The 11128-nt window shown below is 40.9% G+C and overlaps 1 long non-coding RNA gene across 4 annotated transcripts in view; it reads left to right on the forward strand.

Annotated features, from left to right (window-relative positions):
• LOC109502379 overlaps nt 1–10844 on the forward strand; it is a 45442-nt gene extending 34598 nt beyond the window's left edge. For 3 of the 4 annotated variants that reach the window (XR_002160942.2, XR_002160943.2, XR_006584374.1), the window contains exons 3-5: nt 4326–4415; nt 6170–6352; nt 6718–7006. This is a non-coding gene — a long non-coding RNA (uncharacterized LOC109502379). Of the gene's footprint in view, nt 1–4325; nt 4416–6169; nt 6353–6717; nt 7007–9229 lie in introns of those variants that run through there. The other variant, XR_006584373.1, reaches the window with a different exon arrangement.
• The last annotated feature ends 284 nt before the right edge of the window (nt 10845–11128 follow it).

The following is an 11128-nucleotide window of genomic DNA, read 5'->3' on the forward strand; positions in this document are numbered from 1 at the left end:
AACCTTAAGCAAGTTATTTAACCTCTCTGACTTCCCATCTATGAAATGGGGATATTAAGGATTCTTTCTTTCTTCCTTCCTTCCTTTCTTCCTTTGTCCTTCCTTCCTTCCTTCTCTCCCTCCCTTCCTTCCATCTTTCCTTCAATAAATACTTTTTTGAGCACCTGCAGTGTGTGACTCAAGCCTCTGGGAATAAATATAGCAGCGAACAAGGACAGAGTTCCCTTTTTCATGTATGTAAGAATTTAGTTGAGTGAAACAGATAATAAATAAATATGAATGCCTGGTGGCAAGTACAATGAGCAAAGCATAGTAACAGATATTAGGGATGGAGGGAAGCTACTTAGAAGAGGTAGTCAAGGAAGGCTCCTCTGAAAAGGTGACATCTGAGCTGAAATGTGAACTAAGTGTAGAGAAGAAGATTCCAGGTGGGGAGAACATCAGATGTGACAATCATAAGGAAAGTGTGCTTTCAGTGAATGTTTGGGGAAGAATAAGAAGGTCAAGATGACTGGAACATGTAATGTAAAGACTTTAGATTTTACTCTAAATGCATCGGGAAGCCGCTGGGAGGGTTGAGAGGAAAAGTAAAAACATGATGTGATCCATGTGGAAAAGGACCAACTTTCCAGATGTTTTAACATGTGATTTGACTATGTGTCTAAAGATTGACTTCTCAAGCATGTGTTAAGATTGGCATAAGCTCATTAGGCAGTGTATGTGAATTGCATAGTGTTTGCAGTAGATTGCACTCAAGAAGTAGCTCTGATTATTATGCTATTAGTCAAGTTGATAGACCATCACCAAGGTTCTGCACTGATGATGATAGGGCATCTGTCTGAAGTCCAAGGAAATAGGGAGAGAAAACCATCATTTCTTGAGTACTTACTCTGTGCCAATCCTGAACATATTTAGCTCTGGTACAATAGAGCAAAGCAGCACGCTTTTTTGTATCAGTCTTGTCATGATGCCCAGAACTATTCATAACTCTGGGCTGAGGTGACTTTTAAAGTGTACATCTTAACCTGGGGTGGCAACATCAGGTCCTATTGACCCCCTGTTACCTTAATGTGATTTCATGGATCAGATGAACTAGCTAGCCACCCCAGTGGCTCTGGAGTCTGAATGCCTATGGTCAAAGTCCAGCTCAACAGCTTATAAGCTGTGTGACTTTGGGCAAGGTACTTAACCTATCTGTGCCTCAGGTTTCCCATCTCAGGGATGATAGTGATAATTATCTTTCAGCGTTTATGTGAGCTAAAGAGAGGTACTGCATGCAAAAATGCTTTATCTGACATAACTATATTATTTTCACAGTTAAGTTCATTAATGAGCCAATCAGAAGAGCTTTGAGGGGTGGAACACAGCACTGGTTAGGGGAAAGCAGAGGGCCAAAAATGTTATGGTGCTACCATGAGAAGTTCTGTAGGATGAACACTTACTTCCAGGAGTGGGAACAGCTGGTAAAAAGATACTAAAACATGTTTTTAAAAATCTAACTTAAGTCTTTGCAAGTTCTCACTGTAGAGACAGAAGATTCAAGTGATCCAGTGAGAAGTTTTGATCAGTATGCTGCAGGGTGATAGATGATAGGGAGCCAAAGAAAGAGACAGGCCTTATAAGGAGTTTAAAAAAAGTAAGAAAAACAGATAAATGTGGTAAAGAAATCAGAAAATTCATAGAGTAAGAAATGCAACTAGAAAACAAATTAGAAAAATGTTTGCCAATCAAATTAGCAAGGATTAAAAAAAATAATACAAATCCCCTTGCAATTAAGGCAATAAAAATTGCTGAAAGGATTTATTGCTGAAAGGATTATATGTTGCTGAAAGGAATATAAATCAATAAAACCATTTGAGAAATCAATGTGATGACATAGATCAAGTGCCTTTAAAATGATTATTCTCTTTGACTCAATAATTCTATTTCTAGATTGTTACTACCCATTTGTAGATTTTTCTAGGTTTTATTGATTTATTTGAAAAAATTAATTTTAGTATTTTTTAATGTTTATTTATTTTTGAGAGAGAGAAAGACAGAGTATGAGTGGGGTAGGGGCAGAGAGAGAGGGAGACAAAGAATCCAAAGCGGGCTCCAAGCTCTGAGCTGTCAGCACAGCTCCTAAAGTGGGGCTCAAATTTACGAACCACGAGATCATGACCTGAGCAGAAGTTGGACGCTCAACTGACTGAGCCAGCGAGGCACCCCTGAAAAAAATTAATTTTAGATATAGAGTCTTCATAGAATTTATTATAGCAGGCCCAAATTAGAAAGATTAAAATATCTTCAAATAAATGGCATATTTTGCAACCATTAAAAAAGACATTTATATCCCCGTGAAAAAGAATGAAGTTGGACTCCTTCCTAACACCATACACAGAAATTAACTCAAAATGGATTATAGACTGAAATGTTTAAGAGCTAAAACTTAACCTCTTAGAAGAAAATATAGGAGTAATAGACCTTGGGTTAGGCAAAGCCTTCTTAGATATTACACCAAAAACACAAGCATCAAAAGAAAGAAAAATAGACAAACTGAACTTTATCAAAATGAAAAACTCTTGTGCTTCCAAGAACACTATCAAAACAGTGAAAAAACAACCTGAAAGAATGAGAGAAAATATTTGCAAACCATTTATCTGATTAGGGACTTGTATCCAGAATATATATCCAAAAATCACAACTGGAAAAAAAAAAAAGACAAATAACCTAATTAAAACATAGGCAAAGGTTCTGAATAGACACTTCACCAAAACAGGTGTAAGAATGGCCCATAAGCATAGGAAAACATACTTAACATCATTAGCCACTAGGGAAATGAAAATCAAAACATGATGAGATGTCATTTTATACCTGCTAGGACCATTGTACTAAAAAAGACAGATAATAACAAGTGCTGGAAAAAAATGCAGAGAAATTAGAACCATCATACACTGCTGGTGGGAATGTAAAATGGAGCAGCCATTTTGGAAGACAGTATAGCAGTTCCACACAAAGGTTACCCAGCAATTCCACTCAGAATTCCACTCAGAAATAGGAATATATACTTATACAGAAATAGTTAAGGTGGCATTATTCATAATAGTTAAAAAGTAGAACCAACACAAATGTCCATCAACTGATAAACTGATAAGTCAAATGTGGTATATCTATGTAGTAGAATATTATTTGGCAGTAAAAAAGAATGAAGTATTGATACATGCTGTAACATGGGTGAGCCTTGAAAAATTATGCTAAATGAGAGAAGCAGTCACAAAAGACCTGTATTGTATAACGCCATTTATATGAAATGTCTAGAAATGGTAAATCTATAGAGACGAGAGAATAAATTAGTGGTTACCTGGGCTGAGGCTAGAGTGGGGATGGGAATGGGGAGTGATCACTAATGGGCACAAGCTTTCTTTCTGGGGTAATGAAAATGTTCTCAAAGCAATTACAGTGATAGTTGAACAACACGTGTATACCAAAACCCATTAAATTGTACACTTTAAATGGGCAAATTAGATGGTATGTGAATCGTATCTTTATAAAGCTATTAAAAATACATTTGTGTAAAGTATATACTAAAAGAAGAAATGTTCATAATATTTGTGAATGATTTAGAATCATGTATTGTAAATTATGGTTATAATTATTTGGAAAGGAGATTCAAAGCTTTGACATACAAATATAGTATGATTTCACTCATATGTGGAATCTAAGAAACAAAACATGTGAACATAGGGAAAGGGAAGAAAAAGTAAGATCAAAACAGAGAGGGAGGCAAACCGTAAGAGACTCTTAAATACAGAGAACAAACCGAGGGCTGCTGGAGGATGTTTGGTGGGGGGATGGGCTAACTGGCAATGAGCATTAAGGAGGGCACTTGTTGGGATGAGCACTGAATATTGTATGTAAGTGATGAATCACTGGGTTCTACTCCTGAAATCAATACTGCACTGTATGTTAGCTAACTTGAATTTAAATAAATTAAAACAAAAACAAAAACCAAACAAACAAAAACCCTCTGACTAAATTCTGACAAGAGATCTACTACCATGTTAATGAAGGCTGTCTTTGGATGGTGAACCATGGTTGATGTTTTTCCCCCTTTGATCATCAGGCCTTACTCTGGTAATAGGGAAAACTTCTGTTAATAAAAGAAATAAGGAGGCCTTTTTCCCCAAGCAGTCCTTGGGCATAATCCTTGTTCATCCTTACCCCCTGCTAAACGGAAAGCATCTGAAGAGTGTTTCAGCTGTTATTCTATAGAAAACAAAGTCTGACTGAGACCAAAAGTGACATTTTCCATGTTCCCTCCTCCCTCCTGTTCTTCCACCCCACAGGCCCATAAAAGAAAAATGATTCAGAAAGTCCCGAGCAAGTGAAACCCGGAAACGTGCTACACTTGTGTCTGGCAGCCTCATGCCCTGGAGGTGAGGAGCGGACAACCACCATCCAGGGCTTCTCACAGTGAAAGTGGAATGAGGGAGGCATGTGTTCCAGCTGGGGGCATGAGTTAGGGCCTGTGCCAGGTACAAAGAGAAATTTTATTTTTGACTTGAGCGCACACTGTATGCTTATCTCTACTGAGGAAACCAGCTTTTCCTTCTTACCTCCCAAGAGGAGGAGCCAGTCCTGGCTCACATCCCTGGACAGAGTTACACTTCCCAGCTGGCCCCTCTCCAGGCCAGCCAGTTGTCCATCTCTATCTTGGAGGAACAGCTTTGACAAAGTCCTTGGCCCTGTTTGGAAATCCCCTTCCCCTTGCTCTCCCAAACAAAATTAATTTGAAACGGTTGGGTTAATCTGACATTTTTCCTCTGAGGAACATGTGTTCATATGAGGGGGGAGGGTCTCCTGGAGACAGTCTCCAGGCTATCTACTTGGAATCCATATACCTCCCCAACCCTGCCAATCTGCAGTGCATTCAGGGGCATGTGCCTAGGTTGCAGAGGGGTCTGGGGACCAGTTTTCTGAGGAATGGTTGAAGGACCTGGGGCCTCTTAACTTGGAAAAGAGAAAACTCAGGGAGATCTTGAGAATTGTCTCAATGAGCTTATTCAAAGTTTATTTTGGAATAATATCTCAGAGAAAAATTGGAACCAATGTGGAGAAGTTGCAACGAGGCAAATTGCCTTAATATCAGAAAGAACGTTTTTAATAATGAGAATTTTCCAACATGTAATAGGCTCCATAGTTGAGGAGGTGATTTTCATTGGAGGAAATCTATACAACAACTTTCTTTTGGGCACCATCAACTTGAGAGTGTAAAACTTTTTTCCAACAATTATGTGGTGGTGCTTATTATGTACCAGGCACTTTATATATATAATAATATATAATATATATATATATATGTGTGTGTATATATATATATATATATATATATATATATATATATATATACTAAGTACTTTATATATATAATTCTAGGAATACTTACAACATCCTTCTAAAATAAGTGTATTATTATCTCCAATTGTAAGTGAAGAAAAATAAGACTCAGAAAGAGGTTCAATAACTTGCTCAGGGCCACACTGTGACTCAAACTCAGGTAGAATGGCTCCAACATCCATACTCCATCCATTAACTCCTATATTGAGGTCACATTTATATTAATACCCCCAAGATATGACCGTAGGCTCCTACATGTCAAAATACAGGATTAGTCTCTCTCATCCAGAGGTGCTCAGATCGTTTCCAGAAGTCCCCACAGAGTGCCTACCTATACCAACAACTTAGTGGATAAGGTACATGCATCTGTCATACACCATGGCTTCCCTCTTGTCAACACTATTCATGCAGCCTCACCAACTATACTAATTGTGAGACCACCAATGTCTGTTTCAAGGGGGCTTCCCCACAATGCACCCTAGTCCATAGGGCTCAAGGCCTGTGTGTTGCTACGTTCTGAGAGGAATGGAGAATCATCCCACGTCTGTGCTGCAGTTTGTCATCTGAGTCCCCAAGAAACAAACAATACTTTTGGCTAGAGTCCTCTGTCTCTCACCACAATATGTCCCTCTCAGATACTGGTCCTCATCTCCTTGGGTATAGAGTTTCAGAGACAGTCCAATGATTGGAGGTGGGTCCTACAACTCATGTCCCTCTCTGTCTCCTTTACTTCTTTCTCGACTGTCTCCTATCACTTGGACAACCAAAATAAAGAAAACTCTCTTTCCCCCAGCCACAAAACACAGAGCCTCCATGCAGTAGGTGAAGAGAACTCTGAAGAGATGTCACCTCATTTCTCCCCAGCTCTTGCTCAGTCAAAAAGGACATGGGATATCTGAAAGCAGAAGCAGGAAGACTATTCTCAGGTGTTCTGGGGAATGGGTGTGCTGGATGAAGCTGGAGGCTGGAAAGAATGGTAAGGTCTCATCAGTTCAAAAATGTTAGAAGCCTAAGTCCCAAATAGTTTGTTAGAAATGGAGTTGCTTCAGCTTGTTTCCTCAAATAGCCCCCACTGGGTTTGTTTAGGAAAGAGTAGGCTGTGTTTCTAAGTAAAGTTTTTACCAGTTTCTGGATTCTGCTTCATTTATGGAAGGTACAGGGTAAAAGAACTGACTGTCTAGTGTAGCTTATCTTTAGGCAAGAGAGAAAGTTGGGATGTGGAAGGCTAGGGTCAATTTACTGATGGGGAGCAATTAATGGCTCTGATAAGCCTTTTCCTTGAAGAAAAGTTTCAGAGATGAGCTTCCTCTGTTTGTACCCCGTTTCTCTCATGTTTTTCAGGTCTCCCATGTTCTTCAGGTCTTCTCATTGTTCTTTATGGTCAATGTGAGGGATATGGGACATTTAGATTCTTTGAAGTTTCCATGAGAATATTTGGCTGAAATAGGGGAAAGAAGATAGGGACAAGAGTAAAATACATCTCACTGTGGATATGAAGAAAGGGTGTGGTAACCACTCTCAAAAAGGCCTCCAGTAATCCTTGTCTTCTAGTGTTTTTATCTTGCATGGCGTCTCTCCCTGCATTGAATCCCTTTTTGTCTGTATGACCAATAAAATATGGCAAAAATGACTGTGTGGCTTTCTAGACCAGGTCATGGCTTCTACCTTGGCCCTAGGAGAAGCCAGCCACCATGTTATGAAGGACGCTGAAGCAGCCATGTGGAAGAGCCTATAGGGGGAGGAACTGAGGCCTTCTGCCAAAGCCAGCACCCACTTGTCAGCCAAGTGAGTGAACCACCTTGAAAGCATATTTTCCAGTCCCAGTAGAGCCCTTGGCTAACTGCAGCCCCAGTTAACATCTTGACCACAACCTCATAAGAGATCCTGAGCCAGACTGCCTGAACTCTTCCTTACCTATAGAAACTGTGATAGAGGGGCACCTCGGTGGCTCAGTTGGTTAAGTGTCCAACTCTTGATCTCAGGTCAAGTCTTGATCTCAGGGTTGTGAGTTCAAGTTCCATGTTGGGCTCCAACATGGAGCCTACTTAAAAAATAAAGAAAGAAACTGTGATATATATTGATGATTTCAAGGTAATTAATAACACATCAATTGATAACCCATGCAAAGAGCAAGTCTGATTATGTGAAGGGCCCTCTAGCATAAGCCCTGTTGGTTGGGCACCTTCATGCACCGTGTCCTTGGGAAGCCAGAGGATTGGCAAACTAGGGACCATGGGTCAAATCCAGCCATCCAAAGGCCAAATCTGCCCACATCACTTGTCTCCATATTGTCTATGGCTGGTTTCTTGCTACAGTGACCAAAGTGAGTAGTTGTGATACACTGGATGGCTCACAATGCTGCAAATATTTACTGTTTAGCCCTTTATAGAAAAAACTTGCCAACTCCTGTTCTATAGGAACTTGCAGTATGATGGTGAAATGTCTTTCGCACACACATACAGATACACACACCCACTCCAAACAAGATCCTGAAGTACACACATGTTATTTCATCTGCCTGGTAAGCCCTCTGTACTTTCTTCATCTGGCTAACTCCTACTCATCCTTCAAAACTCAGTTTAGATGCCACCTTCTTGAATCCAACCTTTACTTGTGAAATCCCTCTCCTTCTTTAAGGTTGGCTTATGTATCATCTCCTTCCCTTGTTCCCCCAAGCCAAATGAATTCTAACAGCAGTGTTTCCATATCTCTTTTAGAACTCTAATCAATCACACCATGAGGAATTGTTCAGTGTCTTTCTCCCCCACTGGACTATAAGCTCTTCAAGGAAAAGGATTGTGCATTATTCATTTTATAACCTCAGAGAAATATACCTTTACTTATTTATTCATCACAAATACTTATCGGATGCTTACTATTTGTCAGATAATTTGCTTACACGGGGATTCACAGAGAAAAAGACTGAGTTCTTGCTCTCAGGTTGCTCTAGGATGGGAGTGGGAAAGCAAACTGGCATTAGGCTATGATGTGGTAAAGGTGTATGCAAACTTCATTGTGAATATATTTGTTGTAGCCATATAAACACCTGCAAAAAGAAATTGTTTTTCAACACTTTCCTAGCATTTCACCATAGTCGGACACCGTACTAAGTACTTAAATACATTACAATTTATTTAATCTTTATACAACATGAAGCAAGTACTACAATGTTCCCTTGTACAGGATATAGAGAATAAGAGACGTCAAGTGACTTATCCAGGGTCACAGAGCTAAAAAAAAATGTCAAGTGAATTTTGGAGCAATTATTTAGCTGAATAATCAATTCTAAATCTCAAAAACAACTTAAGTAGGAGAAATTGGGATAATGCTGTCCTTCTCCTTAGAACACTAAGTGGATGGTTTCTGTCAAGCTGGAATTTCCAGCTCCAGAGGCTTTCTGATGACTTACACTATGCTTGGCATTTTATTTCTAGGAATTGCCTTCTGGGAGATTCTGCTGTTTTAATGATTGTGCAAGCCTGGTTTCCTCACTGAATTGCACCATTTGCCACTTTGAAGTCCTACCTAGTTGTTAGTTTGACTTTCTTAGGGCCCCGTGGGGGAAGAACACATTCAACAGTGCCCAACTCTGTTCTTTCCTTGCTAAAGTCAATAGGACTATGGATTGCCTACAGCTGGGATGTGAGATGGGGCTCCAGTTCCTTCTCTCTGCCATCACTTATCTCCAGCTGTGATCTCAGTTGTGGATTAATTGGTTCAAACCTTGGGTGTCATTCAGTGAACTGGTTCAGAGATCCTGCATGCAGTGGCTACTGGTGCGGGATCTAGCTTAAAGAAAACCATTTCCCCGTGTAGTATGAATCACTTAACTGCAGTCTGTTTTCCTTTCTAGGAATGAAGACTGAAACTCCAGAGCTGGTCCCCTTTAAAAATACATAAATAGGTATTCTGAGCCATTTGTCTACTCTGTTCAGATCACTCATTTGTGCCTGGTTCCACCTTCCTGCACAAAGATGTGAGGGCTTTGTGGTAAAGACTGGAGGTGGTGAAGTGGGGGAAAGCTTAACGCAGGACAGTGACAGGTGCTGAAAGCAGGTATGTCCCTTGCTCAAGAGCCTTAGCTCAGCGATTCCCTTCCAAGGGTAAGGGTGCAGAGTGAAGTGATGAGGAGTGGTGTCAAAGTAGGTGGGAGAGGGAAAGGCCAGTATGTGCACTCACGGTTTTCAGCCTATTCACCCTCATTCCACAAGTCTTGATGGAATTGACTACGTGCCAGACCTTGTTTACAATCAGGTCCTGGAATTTACAGTGGCAGATGAGACAGATATGGTTCCAGCCCTTCCGAAGTAGTGGGGAAGATCAGAAAGAAGCTAACACTTAAATAAAGTAATTGCAAATTATGGTAAGTGATGGTAGGAATAAGAGTGGGCTATTACAGAGAATAATCAGGAGGGGGGATGGGACAGGACCATTTATTTTGAATGGAATAATCAGAGAAGTCTTCTTTGGGAAAGATAATGAACATGAAGGATAAGGAAGCCAAGGGAGAATTCCAGGCAGAGGGAACGGAGCGTGCGAATGTCTTGAAGCTGAGGTCAGCTCAGGCAAACTGAAATGGCTAAGCTGCTCTTGGTGGGGGCCCCAGACTTCCAGCCTGCACTGCTTTCTCTAGGAGTTCCCCCTGCCCCAGGCCCAGTGCCTTCAGTGCTTTGCTCCATCCAGTCATGCTCCTGTGATAGCCTGAGAACCCCCTTTGCAGGATCTACAATTCATCTGGGGTCTCAGCCTTCAGCTATAGCTCTGAGCCAGAGCAGCTTCATCAAGAAAAGGGGGACACTTAGGGACATGGGCTCCCTTCTCTCTATTTTAGGATAAACAGACCTTACTAAAGCTTAGCGTTACAAATTACTTAGGTCTTCTGGGCTCAAATCCTGGCTCTGCCACTTGGAAGCTTTAAGTATAACGTGTTACTTAACTGCTCTGTGCCTCAACCCCCTTATCTGTAAACTAGGTCTTAAAAATGTATCTATCTCATAGAATGGTTAGTAGATTTAATTGGTTCAGGCCGGCTAAGTGCTTAGGTCAGTACCTGGCTTATCAACATTCGACAATCATGTTATTATCATTATCATACTTCAGCTCTTGTACCCCACTGCCACCTGGAATGGCAGTGAAGGTGTGTGATGCATTCCCCAGAGGCTGGGCTCCTGGGAATCAAGCTGTATGTAGCCCTCTCCTATAATTCAATCCAGATCATTTTTATACCAGGCACTGTACTGGACACTTGGCTACATCATTTCCTTGATCCTTCCAACAGTCGTAAGAAGCAGGTATTACCCTTATTTTACAGATGCAGGAACTCAGGTTTAAAGAGGTTACCCAGCTTACCCAACACCACAAAGCTACTGTGGGTCCTAGGTCCACTGCTGCGATCTGACTCAGTAGGCCTGGGTAAATCATTGGGATCTGCATTACAAATACCTACCCCAACCTTCCCAGTTTTGATGCGGGTGACCTCTTTACTGTACTTTGGAAAACCATGGTTTAGATGATCTTTTTAAAACAAAATTTTTTGATGTTTATTAAAAAAAATTTTTTATAGGGGCACCTGGGTGGCTCGGTCGGTTAAGCATCCGACTTCGGCTCAGGCCATGATCTCATGGTCCGTGAGTTCGAGCCCCGCGTCGGGCTCTGTGCTGACAGCTCAGAGCCTGGAGCCTGTTTCAGATTCTATGTCTCCCTCTCTCTCTGCCCCTCCCCTGTTCATGCTCTGTCTCTCTCTGTCTCAAAA

The sequence above is a fragment of the Felis catus genome, chromosome C1 (genome assembly GCF_018350175.1).
Source record: "Felis catus isolate Fca126 chromosome C1, F.catus_Fca126_mat1.0, whole genome shotgun sequence".
NCBI lineage: Eukaryota > Metazoa > Chordata > Mammalia > Carnivora > Felidae > Felis > Felis catus.